General features: G+C 38.5%; 1 long non-coding RNA gene across 1 annotated transcript in view; it reads left to right on the top strand.

The window, feature by feature from the left end:
* Nucleotides 1–21,607, top strand: part of LOC145504987 (uncharacterized) — a 190,042-nt gene that overhangs the window by 73,255 nt on the left and 95,180 nt on the right. The window contains exon 3 of the long non-coding RNA XR_014052673.1: nt 17,552–17,671. This is a non-coding gene — a long non-coding RNA (uncharacterized LOC145504987). The remainder of the gene's footprint in view (nt 1–17,551; nt 17,672–21,607) is intronic.

Here is a 21,607-nt window from a genome sequence, read left to right as displayed (position 1 = left end):
GGAATGGGTAGCCATACCCTTTTTCAGGGCATCTTCTCAACCCAGGGATTGAAGCCAGGTCTCCCACATTGCAGGCAGATTCTTTACCAACTGAGCTACCAGGGAAGCCCATAAGTTAAATAAGCAGGTGACAATATAAAGCCTTGAGGTAGCCCTTCCCCAATTTTGAACCAGTCCTTTGTTGCATGTCCAGTTCCAACTGTTGTTTCTTAACCTGTATATAGGTTTCTCAGGAGACAAGTATGGTAGTCTGGTATTCTTATCTCTTTAAGAATTTTCCACAATTTGTTGTGGTCCACACAATCAAAAACTTTGGCATAGTCGATAAAGCAGATGTAGATTTTTTTTTTTCTGGAACTGTCTTGCTTTCTCAATGATCCACGAATGTTGGCAATTTGATCTCTGGTTCCTCTGCATTTTCTAAATCCACCTTGAACACCTGGAGTTTCACTGTTCACACACTGTTGAAGCCTGACTTGGAGAATTTTGAGCATTACTTTACTGGCGTGTGAAATGAGTGTAATTGTGTGATAGTTTGAACATTTTTCAGCATTGCCTTTCTTTGGGATTGGCATGAAAACTGACCTTTTCCAGTCCTGTGGCCACTGCTAAATTTTCCAAATTTCCTCATATATTGAGTGTAACACTTTAACTGCATCATTGTTTAGTATCTGAAATAGCTCAGCTGAAATTCCATCACCTTCACTAGCTTTGTTTATAGTAATGCTACCTAAGGCCCACTTGACTTCACACTCCAAGATGTCTGGCTCTAGATGAGGGATCATGCCGTCATGATTATCTGGATCATTATGATCTTTTTTGTATAGTTCTTCTGTGCACTTTTGCCACCTCTTAATCTCTTCTGCTTCTGTTAGGTCCATATCATTTTTGTACTTTGTTGGGTCCATCTTTGAATGAAATGTCCCTATGGTATTTCTAATTTTCTTGAAGAGATCTCTAGTCTTTCCCATTCAGTTGTTTTCCTCTATTTCTTTGCATTGTTCACTTAAGAAGACTTTCATATCTCTCCTTGCTATTCTTTGGAATTCTGCATTCAGATGAATATATATCTTTCCCTTTCTCCTTTGACTTTCATTTCTCCTCTTTTCTCAGCTATTTGTAAGGCCTCCACAGAAAATCATTTTGCCTTTTTGCATTTCTTTTTCTTGGGCATTGCTTTGGTCACCACCTCCTGTATAATGTTATGAACCTCTGTCCATAGTTCTTCAGGCACTCTATCATGTCTAATCCCTTGAAACTATTTGTCACTTGCATTTTATAATCATAAAGTATTTGATTTAGGTCATACCTGAACAGCCTAGTGGTTTTCCCTACTTTCTTCAATTTAAGTCTGAATTTTGCAATAAAGAGTTCATGATCTGAGCCACCATCAGCTCCTGGTCTTGTTTTTGCTGACTGTGTGAAACGTCTTCATCTTTGGCTGCAAAGAATATAATCAATCTGATTTTGGTATTAACCATTTGATGATGTCCACATATATAGTCGTCTCTTGTGTTGTTGGAAGAGGGTGTTTGTTATGACCAGTGCATTCTCTTAGCTAAACAACTCTGTTAGCCTTTGCTCTGCTTCATTTTGTATTCCAAGGCCAAATTTGCCTGTTAACTCCAGTTATCTCTTGACTTCCTACTTTTGCATGCCAGTCCCCTATGATGAAAAGAAAATCTTTTTGTTTTTTTTTGGGGGGGGGCATTATTTCTAGAAGGTCTTGTAGGTCTTCATGGAACCATTCAACTTCAGCTTCTTCAGCATTAATGGTTGGGGCATAGACTTGGATTGCTGTGATACTGAATGATTTGCCTTGGAAACAAATGGAGATCATTCTTTTATTTTTAAGATTGCACCCATGTACTGCATTTTGGACTCTTTTGTTGATTATGAGGGCTACTCCATTTCTTCTAAGAGATTCTTGCCCACAGTAGTAGATTTTATCATCATCTGAATTAAATTCGCCCTTTCCCGCCCATTTTAGTTCACTGATTCCTGAAGTGTCATCTCCTGTTTGACTACTTCCAATTTGCCTTGATTCATGAACGTAGCATTCCAGTTTCCTATGCAGTATTGTTCTTTACAGCATCAGACTTTAGTTTCATCATCAGACTCATCCACAAGTGGGTGTTGTTTCTTCTTTGGCTCAACCTCTTCATTCCTTCTCAAGCTGTTTCTTAGCTCTTCTCCTGTAGCATATTGGACACCTACTGACCTGGGGGTTTCATCTTCCAGTGTCATACATTTTTGCCTTTCCCTGTTCACGGAGTTCTCAAGGCAAGAATGCTGAAGTGGTTTGCCATTCCCTTCTCCAATAGGATTTGTACAAATGAGTAATGTAAGTTGGGCACAAAGGACAAATACAAACAGAAGTGTGGGCAAAGAAAAAAACACGAACTAAAACATACGCAGAAATACACACACTGTGGCATGCATGATAGTGAATACCAAAAGATGTCAACCTCCTGGCACCCATAGATAAACTAATTTTACATCAAATAGGAATTAAATTTTCAGATGGTATTAAGGTTAACACTTGTGTTGGTTAACTGTGTATATATGTCAGCTTTGCTGACTAGGCCACAGTGCCCAAATATTTGGTCAAAGATCAGTCAAGACGTCCAATGAAAGTGTTTTTCAGTTGAGATTAACATTTAATTCAATAGATTTAGCATAAAGCAGGTTATTTTCCGTGATGAGTTTGGACTTCATCCAATCAGTTACAGATCATAAGGAAAAGGCTACAGTGCCCTGAGAAAAAGAGGATTCTGCCCCAGATTTCCTTCATTCTTGAAGTTCGAAGTCAGCTCTTCCCCGAGTCTCCATCTTGTGGGCTTTGCCACCATCTTTGGACTTGCCAGCCTCAATAATCGCATGGGCTAATTCTTTAAAATAAATCTCTCCCTCTCTGCATATGTGTATATCCATCTATTTGTTCTGTTTCTCTGGTGAACTCTGACTGATAACAATAGTGAACTAATGTTAAAATAAGGAGATGATCCCAAATAACCTGGGAGTGCATATGATTGTAATTAAAAGGGTCCTTAAAATTGGAAAAAGTGAGAGCCAGAGAGACACATGAGCATGGAAGACGCCATGCACACTTGCTGGCTTTGACAATAAGGTAAGCAGACCGACAGTCAGGGAATGCCAGAGGCATCTGAGGAGCTGAAAAAGAAAAAAAAAAATCAGGTGCTCCCACAGTTCAGTTCAGTTCACTTGCTCAGTCATGTCTGACTCTTTGCAACCCCATGAACCTCAGCACATCAGGCCTCCCTGTCCATCACCAACTCCGGAATCTACCCAAACCCATGTCCATGGAGACGGTGATGCCATCCAACCATCTGATCCTCTGTTGTCCCCTTCTCTTCCTGCCCTCAATCTTTCCCAGAATCAGGGACTTTTCAAATGAGTCAGCTCTTCGCATCAGGTGGCCAAAATATTGGAGTTTCAGCTTCAACATCAGTCCTTCCAATGAACAACCAGGGCTGATCTCCTTTAGGATGGACTGGTTGGAACTCCTTGCATTCCAAAGGACTCTCTAGAGTCTTCTCCAACACCACAGTTCAAAAGCATCAATTCTTCGGCGCTCAGCTTTCTTTATAGTCCAGCTCTCACATCCATACATGACCACTGGAAAAACCATAGCCTTGATTAGACGGACCTTTGTTGGCAAAGTAATGTCTCTGCTTTTTAATATATTGTCTAGGTTGGTCATAACTTTCCTTCCAAGGAGTAAGTGTCTTTTAATTTCATGGCTGCAATCACCATCTACAGTGATTTTGGAGCCCAGAAAAATAAAGTCAGCCACTGTTTCCACTGTTTCCCCATCTATTTGCCATGAAGTGATAGGACCAGATGCCATGATCTTAGTTTTCTGAATGTTGAGCTTTAAGTCAACTTTTTCACTCTCCTCTTTCACTTTCATCAAGAGGCTCTTTAGTTCCTCTTCACCTTCTGCCATAAGGGTGGTGTGATCTGCATATCTGAGGTTATTGATATTTCTTCTGGCAACCCTGATTCCAGCTTGTGCTTCCTCCAGCCCAGCGTTTCTCACGATGTACTCTGCATAGAAGTTAAATAAGCAGGGTGACAATGTGCAGCCTTGACGTACTCCTTTTCCTATTTGGAACCAGTCTGTTGTTCCATGTCCAGTTCTAACTGTTGCTTCCTTACCTGCATACAGGTTTCTCAAGAGGCAGGTCAGGTGGTCTAGTAGTCCCATCTCTTTCAGAATTGTCCACAGTTTATTGTGATCCACACAGTCAAATGTTTTGGCATAGTCAGTAAAACAGAAATAATGTTTTTCTGGAACTCTCTTGCTCTTTCAATGATCCAGCGTGTGTTGGCAATTTGATCTCTGATTCCTCTGCCTTTTCTAAAACCAGCTTGAACATCTGGAATTTCACAGTTCATGTATTGCTGAAGCCTGGCTTGGAGAGTTTTAAGCATTACTTTACTAGCATGTGAGATGAGTGCAATTGGATGGTAGTTTGAGCATTCTTTGGCGTTGCCTTCCTTTGGGATTGGAATGAAAACTGACCTTTTCCAGTCCTGTGGCCACTGCTTGGTTTTCCAGATTTGCTGGCATATTGAGTGTAGCACTTTCACAGCATCTGCTTTCAGGATTTGAAATAGCTCAACTGGAATTCCATCACCTCCTCTAGCTTTGTTCATAGTGATGCTTCCTAAGGCCCATTTGACATCACGTTCCAGGATGTCTGGCTCTAGGTGAGTGGTCACACCATCGTGATTATCTGGGTCATGTAGATCTTTTTTGTACAGTTCTTCTGTGTATTCTTGCCACCTCTTCTTAATATCTTCTGCTTCTGTTAGGTCCCTACCATTTCTGTCCTTTGTTGAGCCCATCTTTGCATGAAATGTTCCCTTGATATCTCTAATTTTCCTGAAGAGATCTCTAGTCTTTCCCATTCTATTGTTTTCCTCTATTTCTTTGCATTGATTGCTGAGGAAGTCTTTCTTATCTCTCCTTGCTATTCTTTGGAACTCTGCATTCAAATGGGTATATCTTTCCCTTTCTCCTTTGCTTTTCACTTTCCTTTTTTTGACAGCTATTTGTAAGGCCTCCTCAGACAGCTATTTTGCTTTTTTGCATTTATTTTTCTTGGGGATGATCTTGATTCCTGTCTCCTGTACAATGTCACGAACCTCCATCCACAGTTCATCCGGCACTCTATCAGATCTAGTCCCTTAAATCTATTTCTCACTTCCACTGTATAGTCAAAAGTGATTTGATTTAGGTCATACCCGAATGGTCTAGTGGTTTTCTCCACTTTCTTCAACTTCAGTCTGAATTTGGCCATAAGGAGTTCATGATCTGAGCCACAGTCCATTCCTGGTCTTGTTTTTGCTGACTGTATAGAGCTTCTCCATCTTTGGCTGCAAAGAACATAATCAATCTGATTTCGGTGTTGACCATTTGGTGATGTCCATGTGTAGAGTCTTCTCTTGTGTTGTTCAAAGACGGTGTTTGCTATGACCCGTGTGTTCTCTTGGTAGAACTCTATTAGCCTTTGCCCTGCTTCGTTCTGTACTCCAAGGTCAAATTTGCCTATTGCTCCAGGTGTTTCCTGACTTCCTACTTTTGCATTCCAGTCCCCTATAATGAAAAGGACATCTTTTTTGGGTGTTAGTTCTAGAAGGTCTCGTAGGTCCTTAGAACTGTTCAACTTCTGCTTCTTCAGCGTTACTGGTCGGGGCATAAACTTGGATTACCATGATATTGAATGGTTTGCCTTGGAAATGAACAGAGATCATTCTGTCGTTTTTGAGATTGCATAGAAGTACTGCATTTCGGACTCTTTTGTTGACTATGATGGCTACTCTATTTCTTCCAAGGGATTCCTGCCCACAGTAGTAGATATAATGGTCATCTGAGTTAAATTCCTGGAATATCAATGTTCACTCTTGTCATCTCCTGTTTGACCACTTCCAACTTGCCTTGATTCATGGACCTAACATTCCAGGTTCCTATGAAATATTTCTCTTTACAGCATCGAACCTTCTATCACCAGTCCCATCCACAACTTGGTGTTGTTTCTGCTTTGGCTCCATCCCTTCATTCTTTCTGGAGTTATTTCTCCACTGATCTCCAGTAGCATATTGGGCATCTACCGCCTGGGCCTCGAAGAAAAAAAAACAAAAACAAAAAAAACCAACCAACTCCTTGATTTTAGCCAGTGAGACTTGTGTTGGACTTGTTACCTACAGAATTTCATGGTAATGAATCTGTGTTGTTTTAAGCTACAAGTTTGTTGTAATTTGTTACAACAGCAATAGGAAACAAGTGTAAACCTAGAGATATGCAGCCATATCAAAAATTTCCTCATGAATTCTGAAAACCTGCTGTACATCTTTGAAAGCATTTGAACAGCATCACTTACTTTACTAGAAATAAGATGTCCCTCTGACATTATAATTACCTCAAGGATAAGAGATCTTATGGGGTGAAATTTGTAGAACATTTTGTTACTAAAACCAAATAAATCACCCAATCATAAATTAATAATAGGTAGAGTTTTTACATGAAATTTTGATATTAATTTAATTTCTCTTAACATGTCAGATCATAGCTCCCTTCTTGTTTGTAGCAGCTAAATGTATACCTGCTGAATGGACTACCAACTGAAAATGCTGCTAAGTGTGAAATTTCTGCAAGATGTTTGCATTAACCATGTCATAATATTTTTGATTGTTACGGGGCAATTGAAATGAGATGTGTATATTCTTCCGTTTTTCTATCCTTATCTCTTTTCTACCCACTATCTATGTGTGGTGGAAGAAAGTATGATTTATAGGTGCATCCTATCAAGAAGTGTAATCATTTTCTCACTTTTTATGTTAGAATAGTTGCCAGTGATTATAATAATGGCTATTTATTCCCATATATGATTGATACTACATTGCTGATCTGATCTACTTACATTGTAGTCAGGTAGCTAGAAAATCCTTAGTCAGTGTTGATGGACAGGAAGGAAAGGACATAAAGATGCCTTTAGCTATTTTTAAGTATCATAGAAATCATCCCAGATATATTAAATTCAGGGACCACTTAATTTTCAAAGAACTCTTATCCCTCAAAGATGGTATAAGCAAGAGGAAAGGTTAACTGTCAAAATTTAAAGCTATTAAATAATTTCTATATCTCAAATATTGCAGACCATGCTACATGTATGGATTTTAGATTTTTAAGTAGAATTATTTTTATCATGTGTTCACTGAAAGTATTTTGAGACTTTTCTAGTGTGTGCAAGCAAACTAAAAATGAAAATCCTGGGAATAAAATGGTCTTTAGGAATTATTAGTATCACATAATCTTTATCAAATAACAGTAAATTTTTAGAAATTGATATATAATAAAACATACTTATGTATTAACTTTTGCACAGCAAGCACAGGAAATTGTGAATTAAATCTGATTCCTGCCCTCTAAGCCAGTGTTGAGAAGAAAACTTTTTCTTTACTTTCTTAGGCTTGAAAATGGAAGCCTGCAAATTAAACTACCAAAAAGCAGATCAAAAGGACAAAGAAAACATTCAATTTTATTAATATTTTGCATTCACAGAAGTTCACAAAAGAAATGAACTTCAAAGAAACAGGTAGATCCGAGGGCTTATATATCATTTTAACAAAGGAAAGGCGATTTAGGTTTCAGAGGATGAGAAATCATGGGGAAGGGGAGAGGAAATATATGGGGGAGCTCATGGGAGATCATGGTTATTTTATCTCTAATTTAGTAAAGTCTGCTTTTGCAAACTCCTGTGTCCTTCTCTCATCAGTGTCCAGTGATGAGTGTTCTTCTTCATCCTAATATAGGAAAGACATCTTCATGAAAGGAAATTATGTCCTGCTTTGAGATAGAGAAAGGGATGGCAGAAAACACTTCCTGTATCTGTTGCTTTTCAGTTGCCTTAAATTCAAAATAATCCATATGTCAAAGTGACATATTTACAGTGGTATATTCTGTCCTCCTTCACAAGGCACTGCACTTAGACCTTGACATACTTAAGACGCTTAACACTTTCCACAACCCTACCATATAAGTACCATAATTATCCCCATCTTAAAGACTTACAGTCTCAGAAACTTTTCCAACTCATATTGCAGTACAAATGACAAAGTTAATATTTGAGCTCAGATTTGTCTGGCATGGAATTCTGTGCTCTTCAGCCATACACTTCATTAAGTAGGAATTAGATATGTAGAAAGAGTTGAAAAATGTATTCCAGGAAGAGGAAGGAACTTTTAAGGAGACTCATATATGAGAGAGATGTACACCTGGACATTAGCGTATAAATCAGAGAAATGAAAAGAGATGAAGCTAGAGAAATAACCAGGGGTCAGCTAATGAACTGTTTTAATGAACCTGGACTACATCCAAAGAATTCAGGCTGAAAAGATGATGGGAGCAAGATTTAGGTTGAAAGCTCATCCTACCGGAATGCAGAAAAGACTGGAATGGAAATGGCCTAGAGGCACAGACTAGTATAAAGAAGCTACGTATTAACATGATATGATCCAGCTGAGGGATTCTGGTGGCCTGATCTGAGACAGTCCCACTTGAATGGCGGGAAGTAAATGGATTACAGAAACATAAAGTAGGAAGGATGGTACTCAGTGAATACCTTGAAGGAGTGAGGCTGAGGAAAAGGAGGAGTCAGATTTACCTATGGAATGATAATGGGTAGAACAGAAAAGAGCTTTGGTGGGGGGGATGAGATGAGGCTCTAGTGAGTAGAAATCTCTGGCTTCAAGACAGGGATAGAAGTGTATCACTTAGGAAAATATGGATTGCAACTGAGGCATGATAGTTGATAAGATCTCCTACGTTGTGTATGTAGAATGAGGAGAAAAAAGGTTCCGAACACAAGGAGCAGTACCAAGGAGGGAGGCATTAGTGCAAATAAAACCAGAGAGGGAGGAGTAAGAGAGAGAGAGAAGATTAACAATTTGTTGAATATGGCCCTTACGTTGAGGTATATTCCTTCTATGGCTACTTTCTGGGGAGTTTTTATCATAAATGGGTGATGTATCACCCATTGTTGTAACGAGCCCACAGGAAACATTAGTCTCGATGAAAAACTGAAAGCATTTCCTTTAAGATCAGGAACAAGACAAATGTGACCCCTCTCACCACTGTTATTCAACATACTTTTGGAAGTCCTAGCCACAGCAATCAGAGAAGACAAAGAAATTAAAGGAATCCACTCTCAATGTTTGCAGATTTCATGACACTATATACAGAAAACCCTAAAGAGGCTACCAGAAAATTACTAGAGCTACTCAGTGAATATAGCAGATTTACAAAATATAAAATTATTACACAGAAATCCCTTGCATTCTATACACTAACAATGAAAACTCAGAAAGAGAAATTAAGGAAACAGTCCCATTCACCACTGCAACAAAAAGAATAAAATACCTAGGAATAAATCTACCTAAAGAGACAAAAGACTTGTGTACAGAAAACTAAGATACTGAAGAAAGAAATCAAAGACAACACAAACGGAGAGATATGCCATGTTCCTGGATTAGAAGAATCAATATTGTGAAAATGATTATACTATCCAAAGCAATCTGCAGATTCAGTGCAATCCATATGAAACTACCAATGGTATTTTTCAGAGAACTAGAACAAAAAACCCCACAATTTGTATGGAAGCACAAAAGATCCCGAATAGCCAAAGCAGTCTTGAGAAAGAAGACTGGAACTGACAGAATCAACCTGCCTGACTTCAGACTATACTACAAAGCTATAGTCAACAGACAGTATGGTACCAGCATAAAAACAGAAATATAGACCAATGGAACACGATAGAAAGCCCAGAGATAAACACATGTGCCTATGGGCACCTTATTTTTGATGAGGCAAGAATATACAATGGAGAAAATATAGTTTCTTCAATAATTGGTGCTAGGAAAACTGGACAGCTATGTGTAAAAGAGTGAAATTAGGATATGTCCTAACACAATATACAAAAATGAACTCAAAATGGATTAAAGACCTGTAAGACTAGCAACTATAAAACTCGTAGAGGAAAACTCAGGCAGAACATTTTTGACATAAATTTCAACAAAATCCACTTTAAGTCACCTCCTAGAGTAATAGAGAAGGAAATGGCAACCCACTCCAGTACTCTTGCCTGGAGAATTCCATGGGTGGAGGAGCCTGGTAGGCTATACTCCATGGGGTCGCAAAGAGTCAGACATGACTTAGTGACTTCACTTTATTTCTTTCTATAGTTTCTTTTGGAGAGGGAAATGGCAACCCACTCCAGTGTTCTTGCCTGGAGAATCCCATGGATGGAGGGGCCTGGTGGGTTGCAGTCTCTGGGGTTGCAAACAGTCGGACAGGACTATGCAGCTAACACACACATAGTAATAGAATGTGCTATTTTAAATCCTAAAAGATGATACTGTGAAAGTGCTGCACTCAATATGCCAGGAAATTTGTAAAACTCAGCAGTGGCCACAGGACTGGGAAAGGTCAGTTTTCATTCCAGTCCCAAAGAAAGGCAATACCAAAGAATGCTCAACATACCACACAAGTGCACTCATCTCACATGCAAGTAAAATAGTGCTCAAAATTCTGCAAGCCAGGCTTCAACAGTACATGAACTGTGAACTTCCAGATGTACAAGCTGGATTTAGAAAAGGCACAGGGACCAGAGATGAAATTGCCAACATTCGTTGGATCATAGAAAAAGCAAGAGAGTTGCATAAAAACATCTATTTCTGCTTTATTGACTATTCCAAAGCCTTTGACTGTGTGGACCACAACACATTCTGGAAAATTCTTAAAGAGATGAGAATACCAGACCACCTGACCTGCCTCCTGAGAAATCTGTATGCAGGTCAGGAAGCAACAGTTAGAACTGGACGTGGAAAAATAGACTGGTTCCAAATAGGAAAAGGAGTCTGTCAAGGCTGTATATTGTCACCCTGCTTATTTAACTTATATGCAGAGAACATCATGAGAAACCCTGGGATAGATGAAGCACAAGCTGGAATCAAGATTTCCAGTAGAAATATCAATAACCTCAGATATGCAGATGGCATGACCCTATGGCAGAAAGCGAAGAAGAACTAAAGAACCTCTTGATGAAAGTGAAAGAGCAGAGTGAAAAATTTGGCTTAAATCTCAACATTCAGAAAAGTAAGATCGTGGCATCTGGTCCCATTACTTCGTGGCAAATAGATGGGGAAACAGTGGATGCAGTGGCAGACTTTATTTTTGGGGGCTCCAAAATCTGCAGATGGTAACTGCAGCCAAGAAATTAAAAGATGCTTGCTCTTGGAAGGAAAGTTATGACCAACCTAAAGAGCATACTAAAAAACAGAGGCATTACTAACTTTGTCAACAAAGATCCATCTAGTCAAAGCTATGGTTGTTCCAGTGGTCATGTATGGATGAGAGAGTTGGACTCTAAAGAAAGCTGAGCACCAAATAATTGATGCTTTTGAACTGTGGTGTTGGAGAAGACTCTTGAGAGTCCCTTGGACTGCAAGGAGATCCAACCAGTCCATCCTAAAGGAAATCAGTTCTGAATATTCATTGGAAGAACTGATATTGAAGCTGAAACTCCAATACTTTGGCTACCTAATGTGAAAATTGACTCATTTGAAAAGACCCTGATGCTGGGAAAGATTGAAGGCAGGAGAAGGGAATGGTAGAGGATGAGATGTTTGGATGGCATCACCAACTCAATGGACATAAGTTTGAGTAAACTCTGGAAGTTGGTGATGCACAGGGAGGCCTGGTGTGCTGCAGTCCCTGGGATCTCAAAGAGTTGGACAGAGGGACTGAACTGAATTGAACTGAGAGTAATAGTAATAAAAATAATCACAAATGGGATCTAATGATAAAAATACAGTGGCTAATCAAACTTAAAGACTTTTGCCTAGTGAAGGAAACAATAAACAAGGTGAAAAGACAACCATGGAACAGGAGAAAACAGTAGCAAATCAAACAATTGACAAAGGATTACTCTCCAAAATATACAGGCAGCTTATGTAGCTCAATACCAGAAAAACTAACAAACCGGTCAAAGTGTGGGCAGAAGACCTAAACAGATATTTCACCAAGAAGACATACAAATGAATAGTAAACCAAAGATGCGCAACTACGCTCATTATTAGAGAAATGCAAATAGAAACTACAATAAAGCATCAATTCCTACTGGTCAGAATGGCTGTCATCAAAATATTTACAAAACAATTAATCCTGGAGAGGGTGTGGAGAAAAGGGAACCTTCTTGCACTTTGATGGGAATGCAAATTGAAACAGCCACTATGGAGAACAGTATAGAGATACCTTAAAAAATTAGGAATAAAATTACCATATGGCCCAAGAAACCCACTACTGTGCATTATAACTTAAGTAAACCATAATTGAAAAAGACACATTTCAAAGACATTTGGAAAAACTCAGCAGAGGCCACAGGACTGGAAAAGATCAGTTTTCATGACAATCCCAAAGAAATGCAATGCCAAAGAATTGTCTGAGTAACAGACAATTGCACTCATCTCAAACGCTAGCAAAGTAATGCTAAAAATTCTCCAAGCTAGGCTTCCACATTCCTTGAACAAGAGCTTCCAGATGTTAAGCCTGGATTTAGAAAAGGGAGAGGAACCAGAGATCAAATTTTTAACATACGTTGGTTCATAGAAAAGGCAAGAGAATTCCAGAAAAACATCTACTTTTGCTTAATTCACTATGCTAAAGCCTTTGACTGTGTGGATCACAACAAACTGTGGAGAATTCTGAAAGAGATTGGAATACCAGACCACCTTACCCGCCTCTTGAGTAACATGTATGCAAGTCAAGAATCAACAGTTGGAAACGGACATGGAACACGGACTGGTTCCAAATTGGGAATGGAGTACTTCAAGGCTGTATATTGTTACCCTGCTATTTAACTTATATACAGAGTACATTAAGTGAAATGCTGGGCTGGATGAAACACAAGTTGGAATCAAGATTTCCGGGAGAAATATCAATAACATCAGATATGCAAATGACATGACCCTTATGACAGAAAGTGAAGAAGAACTAAAGAGCCTCTTGATGAAGATTAAAGAGGAGAGTGAAAAAGCTGAAACAAAGATCATGACATCTAGTGCTATCACTTCATGGAAAATAGATGGGGAAACGATAGAAACAGTGACAGACTTTATTTTCTTGGGCTCCAGAATCACTGCCGATGGTGACTGCAGCCATGAAATTAAAAGACTCTTGCTCCTTGGAAGACAAGCTATGACAAACCTACATAGCATATTAAAAAGCAAAGACATTACTTTGCCGACAAAGGTCTTTCTACTCAAAGCTATGGTTTTTCCAGTAGTCATGTCTGGATGTGAGAGTTGGACCATAAAGAAAGCTGAGTGCTGAAAAATTGTTGCTTTTGAACATGCTGTGGTGCTGGAGAGGAGTTTTGAGAGTCATGTCTGAACTTCTAATCCATCAGTCCTAAAGAAATCAGTCCTGAATATTTAATGGAAGGACTGATCCTGAAGCTGAAGCTTTAATACTTTGGCCACCTGATGCAAAAAATTGACTCACTGGAAAAGACCCTGATGCTGGGAAAGATTGAAGGCAGGAACAAAAGTGGACGACAGAGGATGAGATGGCTGGATGGCATCACTGACTCGATGGACATCAAGGCCCAGGTGTTGATGATGGACAGGGAAGCATGGCGTGCTGCAGTGCATGGGGTCACAAAGAGACAGGCTCTACTGAGCCATTGAACTGATCTGAACTGAACCCCAATGATCATTGCAGCACTATTTCCAATAACTAGGACATGGAAGGGCTTCCCTGGTGGCTCAGATGGAAAGGAGTCTTCCTGCAATTCAGGAGACCCAGGTTCGATCCCTGGTCAGACAGATCCCCTAGAGAAGGAAATGGCAACCCACTCTGTTATTCTTGCCTGGAAAATTCAAATAACCGAGATGTCCATTGACAGGTGAATGAATAAAGAAGATGTGGTACATGTACACAATGGAATATTATTCAGTCATAAAAAGGAATGCATTAGACTCAGTTCTAATAAGGTGGATTAACATTTGTTGTACAGTTGCTCAGTCATGTCCAGCTCTATCCGACCCCATGGATTTCACCAGGCTTCCCTGTCCTTCACCATCTCCCAGAGCTCAAACTCATGTCCATTGAATCAGTGATTGCACCTATCACCTTGTCCCCTGTCATCACCTTCTCTTCCTGACTTCACATTTTCCAGCAACAGGGCCTTTTCAAATAAGCCAGCTCTTCACATCAGGTGGCCAAAGTATTGGAATTTCAACTTTAGCATCAGTCCTCCCAATTAATATTCAGGACTGATTTCCTTTAGAATTGACTGGTTTGATCTCCTTGCAGTCCAAAAGACTCTTAAGAGTCTTCTCCAACACCACAGTTCAAAAGCAGCAATTATTCGGTGCTCAGCTTTCTTTATACTCTAGCTCTCACATCCATACATGACTACTGGAAGAACCAGAGCTTTGACTGGAAGGACCTTTGTTGGCAAATTGATATCTCTGCTTTTTAATATGCTCTCTTGGTTGGTCATAACTTTTCTTCCAAGGAGCAAGCATCTTTTAATTTCATGGCTGCAGTCACCATCTGCAGTGATTTTGGAGCCCAAGAAAGCAAAGTCTGTTATTGATTCCATTGTTTCCCCATCTATTCCATACCATTCCCAATTTTGAATCTATTTACTATGAAGTGATGGGACTGGATGCCATGATGTTAATTTTTTGAACTTTGAGTCTTAAACCAATTTTTTCATTCTCCTCTTTCACTTTTATCAAGATGCTCTTTAGTTCCTCTTCACTTTATTCAATAAGGGTGGTGCATCTGCTTATCTGAGGTTATTGATATTTCTCTCGGCAATCTTGATTCCAGCTTGTGGTTCATCAACCTGGCATTCCGCATGATGTATTCTGCATAGAAGTTAAATAAGCAGGGTGACAATATACAGCCTTGATGTACTCCTTTCCCAATTTTGAACCAGTCTGTTATTACATGTATGTTTCTAACTGTTGATTTTTGACCTGCATGCTGGTTTCTCAAGAGGAAAGTAAGGTGGTCTGGTATTCCCATCTCTTTTAGAATTCTGCACAGTTTGTTGAAATCCACATGGTCAAAGGCTTTAGCATAGTTCATGAAGCAGAAGTAGATGATTTTTTTCTGGAATTCTCTTGCCTTTTCTATGATCCAACAGATATTGGCAATTTGATCTCTGGTTCCTCTTTCTTTTCTAAATATAGGTTGAACATCTGGAAGTTCTCAATTCACATACTATTCAAGTCAAGCTTGGAGAATTGCGAGCATTACTTTAATATTTAATATGAGTGAAATTGTGCAGCAGTTTGAATATTCTTTGGCATTGCCTTTCTTTGGAATTGGAATGAAAACTGACCTTTTCCAGTCCTGTAGTGACTGATGAGTTTTCCAAGTTTGATGGAATATTGAGTGCAGCACTTTAGCTGCATCATTGTTCAGGATTTGAAATAGCTCAACTGGAATTTCATCACCTCCAGTAGCTTTGTATCTCTGTGTTTAGTGTTGCTTCCTAAAGCTTTCTTGACTTTGGACTCTAGGGTGTCTCTCTTTAGGTTAGCAATCACACCGTCATGGTTATCTGGGTCATGAAGATCTTTTTTGTGTAGTTCTTCTGTGTATTCTTGCCATCTCTTTTTAATATCTTTAGCTTCTGTTAGGTCTATACCATTTCTGCCCTTTATTGTGTCCATCTTTGCATGAAATGTTCCCTTGGTGTGTCTAATTTTCTTGAAGAGATCTCTAGTCTTTCTCATTCTATTACTTCCTCTGTTTCTTTGCGTTGATCACTTACAAAGGCCTCTTATCTCTCCTTGCTATTCTTCGGAATTCTGCATTCAGATGGGTATATATTTCCTTTCTCCTTTGCATTTTGCTTTTCTTCTTTTCTTAGCTATTTGTAAGGCCTCCTCAGACAACTATTTTGCCTTTTTGCATTTCTTTTTCTTGTAGATGGTTTTGATCACTGCCTCTTGTACAATGTCATGAACCTCCATCCGTACTTCTTCAGGCACTCTATCAGATTTAATCCCTTGAATCTATTTGTCATTTTCACTGTATAATTATAAGGGATTTGATTTATGTCATACCTGAAGGATCTAGTGGCTTTCCCTACTTCCTTCAATTTAAGTCTGAATTTTGCAATAAGGAGTTTATGATATGAGCCACAGTCAGCTCCTAGTCTTGTTTTTGTTGACTCTATAGAGCTTCTCCATCTTTGGCTGCAAAGTATATACTCAGTATGATTTTAGTATTGACCATTGGTGATGTCCATGTGTAGAGTTTTCTCTTATGTTGTTGGAAGAAGGTGTTTGCTATGATCAGTCCGTTCTCTTGGCAAAGCTCTGTTAGCCTTTGCCCTGCTTCTTTTTGTACTCTAAGGCCAAACTTGCCTGTTACTCCAGGTATCTCTTGACTTTCTAGTTTTGCATTCAAGTCCTCTGTGATTAAAAGGACATCTTTTTTTGTGTGTTAGTTCTAGAAGGTCTTGTAAGTCTTCATAGAACTGTTCAACTTCAGCTTCTTTGGCATAAATGGTTGGGACATAGACTTAGATTACTGTGATACTGAATGGTTTGAGTTGAAAATAAATGGAGATCATTCTGTCATTTTTAAGGTTGAACCCAAATAATGCATTTCATACTCTTTTGTTGACTATGAGTACTACTCCATTTTTTCTAACATACTCTTGCCCACAGTTGTGGATTTTATTGTCACTGGAACTAAATTCACCCATTAATGTCCATTTTAGTTCACAGATTCCTAAAATGATGTTCACTCTTGTCATCTCTTGTTTGACCATTTCCAATTTACCTTGATTCATAAACCTAACATTCCAGATTCCTATGCAATATTGTTCTTTACAGCATCACACTTGGCTTTCACCACCAGACAAATCCAAAACTAGGTATTGTTTCCACTTTGGCTCAGGCTCTTCTTTCCTTCTGGAGCTATTTCTTTGTTCTTTTCCAGTAGCATTTTGCCACCTACTGACCTGGGGAGTTCATCTTTCAGTGTCATGTCTTTTTGCGTTTTCCTACTGTTCATGGGGTTCTCAAGGCAAGAATATTGGAGTGGTTTGCCATTTCCTTCTCTAGTGGACCATGTTTTGTCAGAACTCTCCACTGTGACCTGTCCGTTTTGGGTGGCTCTACATGGCATGGCTCATTGTTTCATATAGTTAGACAAGGCTGTAAACCATGTGACCAGTTTTGGTTAGTTTTCTGCAATTGTGATTTTCATTCTGTCTGCCCTCAGATAGATGAGAATAAGAGGCTTGTGGAACCTTCCTGATGGGAGGGCCTGGCTGTGGGGAAACCTGGGTTTTACTCTGGTGAGCATGGCCCTGCTCAGTAAGTCTTTAATACGATTTTATGCAGATGGGAGGGGCTTTGTTCCCTACCTGTAGTTTGGCATGAGGCCAAACTATGGTAGTGAAGTGGTGGTAATGGTGACCTCCTTCAACAGGACTTATGCCAGCATGTTGTGCTTCCCTGAACTGTTGTATTCAGTGACCCTGACCCTGAGGCATGCCACTATCGACCCACACCTCTATGGAGACTCCTGGACACTGTTCAACAGAATGAAGTAAGTCAGAAAGAGAAAAACAAATATTGTGTATTGATGCATATATATGGAATCTAGGGACTTCCTTGGTGGCTCAGACAATAAAGAATCTGCCTGCAATGCATGAGACCCAGGTTCATTCCTTGGGTCAGGAAGATCCCCTGGAGAAAGGAATGGCTACCCATTCCAGTATTCTTGCCTGAAGAATTCCATAGACAGAGGAACCTTGCCAGCTACAGTCCGTCTGGTCACAAAGAGCTAGACATGACTGACTGAGCAACACACACACACACACACGGAATCTAGAAAAATGATACTGATGACCCTATCTGCAGAGTAACAGTGGAGACACAGGCATATAGAACAGACTTGTGGACACAGATAGGGAATGAGAGAGTGGGACGAATTGACAGAGTAGTCTTGAAACATATATATAGTATACAAAATAGATTGCCAGTGAAATTTCTGCATGATTCAGGGTGCTCCAATCTGGTCTTTGTGACAATCTAGAGGAGTGGGAAGAGATGGAAGGTGGGAGGAAATCTCATGAAGGAGAGGACATTTGTTTACCTATGGCTGATTCATGTTGATATATGGTGGAAACCAACACAATATTGTAAAGCAATTATCCTCTAGTTAAAAATGAATAAATTTAAACAGAGAAGATTAATGAATCATTTGTCTTGAAAAAGCAGAGATTCCTAGAGTGAAGGGAAAAATTTCAAAAGAACTGCCCAAATTTATCACAGTACTGCAATGAGTATCAGTCTTTCAGGTTAAATAACGCAAACCTAGGTTACTAACTTCAGCCAGTGGTCAGATGGCATAAGTGAAAAAAAAAGTATAAAAAATAAAAATTAGTTGTGGGGCTAGAATGTATTTTACATATGTATTCTAGTTGTTTTTTGGTCTCCCACCACTGGGAGGTAGGCCCTATGAAGATTGCGGTTTATTTTCTATTGTTGTATTCCCATGAGTTAACTGATTACCTTTTTCCTAAGAAAATCATCTTCATGCAGAGAACTTATGAATATAAACTGCAAATGTTTAATAAAAAAATCATAAAGAAAATCAGTTGAAATAATACATTTAAGGATCTTTCTGAACAAGGCAAAACAATACTTAATCAGTTTTTTTTTTTGCCTTACCAGGTACTGCAGTTTGAACATGCCACAAGCTTTATTTCATATTAGGATATTTTGCTTTCAGCAAAAGTTTTTATATAATTGATTGATCTTTTTCAAGTGTCAAAAAGCATCCAGGAAGAAAAGTTTATTTAACATTTATAGACAATACCTTCTAGGGTAATGTTAGATAACTTCTCATGGAAAAATGTGAAGATAAGAAAACACATTTTAATTCAAGTAATACAGTACCTTGAATATATATTTAATGACGCCACATTTTTTAAATCATGGAGAGTACTTTTGTGATTTGATGACCACAAGAGTTCAAGTGAAGCAAACAAAATGTAGAAGGTTTGATTACAAAAGTTGTAATATATTTCATAGTCAGGGCTTGCAAAATTTTTAGTTATGTTTTTATTTTCTCTAAAAACTGACATATTGTGGAGACTATACTGATGTTGACAGACCAGGGTTATAAATATATTTATGGGAAGAATTATTGCATTAACTAAACAAGCTATTGCACCAGGAACAGCCCCTGGGCATTTATATTCAACTTCTGCTACATTTCCAAGGACAGACCACCCTGATACTGCCTGTCTGTGAAAAGTAGGTAGTGTTGAATATTGGCAAGTCCCAGTATAACCTTTGCAGAGACCTTGTATGGAAAAAATTTCTTCTGAGACTAGTAAGAATTTGCTGTTATTTCCAGTAGCATGTTTCTTCCTATTTTTGTTTTTCCAAACTTTGAGTATTTTACAGTGCTTTTAAAACCATGATGTGTTTATTTAAAAATGGATTCATATTTAAAAAATTTTAAAGTATACAATGTCATATCTAGAGCTTTAGGTAAATAATTATTGGCTCTAGACTTTACTTCACTTATGTTTTGTACACTTTATTTTGTAGGTATTAACGATTTAAGTTAATCAAAAGCATTATATTTGACCTATATTTAATACACCTACTTTTTCCATTTCCTTTTCTTTCATATGGCAGGTATTACTTATGGCTATAAGAAAAATGTATTACAAACTTTTCAAATATCTACCAACTAGTAGCCATAGTTATTTTTGTAAATGTTCTTAAGTAAGAACTCACAATATGTTTTAGAACAGATTGTTATAGTTGCAAAAACATGAATATTCTGAATTTTTAGCCACAAATCACTTTGTAAATGGTTGTGTGTGCAGGGGCAAAAGGTATCACCCAAGAGAATTTTCTGCATTGAACCTGTGCCAATTTTGAAGCAACACTTAGGACTTGGCCATAACATCCACATTTTTAAAAATCAGATTGCATGAGGAGACAAGAAGGAAGCTTTGAAAAATAGTATTTGGTTAGACTTATTGAAAATACTTTTTCATGTTACTTATTTCCTTCAGATTATTTATTTCATAGCAGTCATCTCATCTTTCCATTGAATTGGAATAACTTCACATATTTTCCAATGTAATTCTGTTGTTACATTAGGTATATGTTCCTAATTTTATAATATCAAAATTGAAAGTGAAAATCAGCAATTTTCCTCTTTTGTATGTACATTAAAATGTGTGTGTGAGTAATCTTTGCAGACATGTAATCTAGTTCATCGAGTTGTGTAACGATTGAGCTATAATAAAAATTACATTGGTATCTACATGTTCCTAGACTTGACCAGATCTCCACGACCTCATTTTCCTTAGGCCCTACTAAATAGAGCAGGAGTCAAAACATCTCCTTCCAAATGAGAAAGGACTACAGTTCTGACTAAGTAAACCACAGTCATCGAGTTTAGAGGCCAGATGTAAGAGGAAAATGAAAATGCCCCGGGGAAGTGTTGTCACAGCTGTGATCCAAACGCCAGAATAAGAATATTGCAAATAATAAATGCTGAATAAATAAACAAATGAAATAAATACTAAGAAAAAAGCATTAACACGTATCTTAAAATTAGACATTTTTACTTTGTCATGAAAAAAAATGAAAATGAAAATGATCATGAAAATGATCACTCCATCCTCGAAAGAAGAGAGAATCTGAACAAACTGGAAATCAGTAGTTCTTGTTAAGGTCACAGGTAAACCTCTTCCCTGAAAACTGGAGAGACAGTGAATACAGAGAATCAGAGCTTATAGACAGGTGAAGCCACATTTGAGAGGCCTTAGGTCAGAGCCTTGGAGGAACACCAGAGGGTTATTGACTAGTTACTGGAGACTGAATTTGGATTAGAGAAAAAAAATCAAGTGTCAAGTTTTAAGTTATATCCACATGCATAGTCATGATTTTTACCTCCAGAATTAGCACTGGGTTTTTAGGGTGAAGAGCAAAGAAAATTTCCCTAGTGCTTCCAGCAAGGAGAGGGGGAAAGTAACTAACTTGAAATAAACTTTAAGAATTATTTTCTCATTAACAAAGGCCTGCCTTCAAGAGAAATTAATTTGCTTGAACCAAAGTAATGTGGAGAAAAGGAAATACCCAACTCGAAGCCCCTCTAGTTTTGAACATAAAGAAGGGGAAGTAGCCAATTCCAGGTCCTACTGAACTTTCTATCTCATGTAGCTGGGAAGTAGGCAAGCTGAGAAGCACTTCTGAAGGTCTCAAGAGGTGCAGGTTCACTGAAAGACTGAGATCTAATCATAGGACTGTAGAATGCTTCTCCTCCCTCCACACTTTACCATCACATAAGCAAGACTTTTACATGAGAGAGGATTACATCTGTAAGGAAGTGCAAGGCTCAGACTCTGTACAAGAAATAGTCTCTATGGAAATATACCAAAAAAAGTTAGATCATCAGAAGAAAGTTTAACCTCTTATTCCTACAGGAAAAGCAAAAATAAACTGAGCCAAT

The sequence above is a fragment of the Giraffa tippelskirchi genome, chromosome 5 (genome assembly GCF_054371585.1).
Source record: "Giraffa tippelskirchi isolate mGirTip1 chromosome 5, T2T-mGirTip1v1.2.pri, whole genome shotgun sequence".
Lineage (NCBI taxonomy): Eukaryota > Metazoa > Chordata > Mammalia > Artiodactyla > Giraffidae > Giraffa > Giraffa tippelskirchi.
This window is presented reverse-complemented; position numbering and strand designations above follow the sequence as displayed.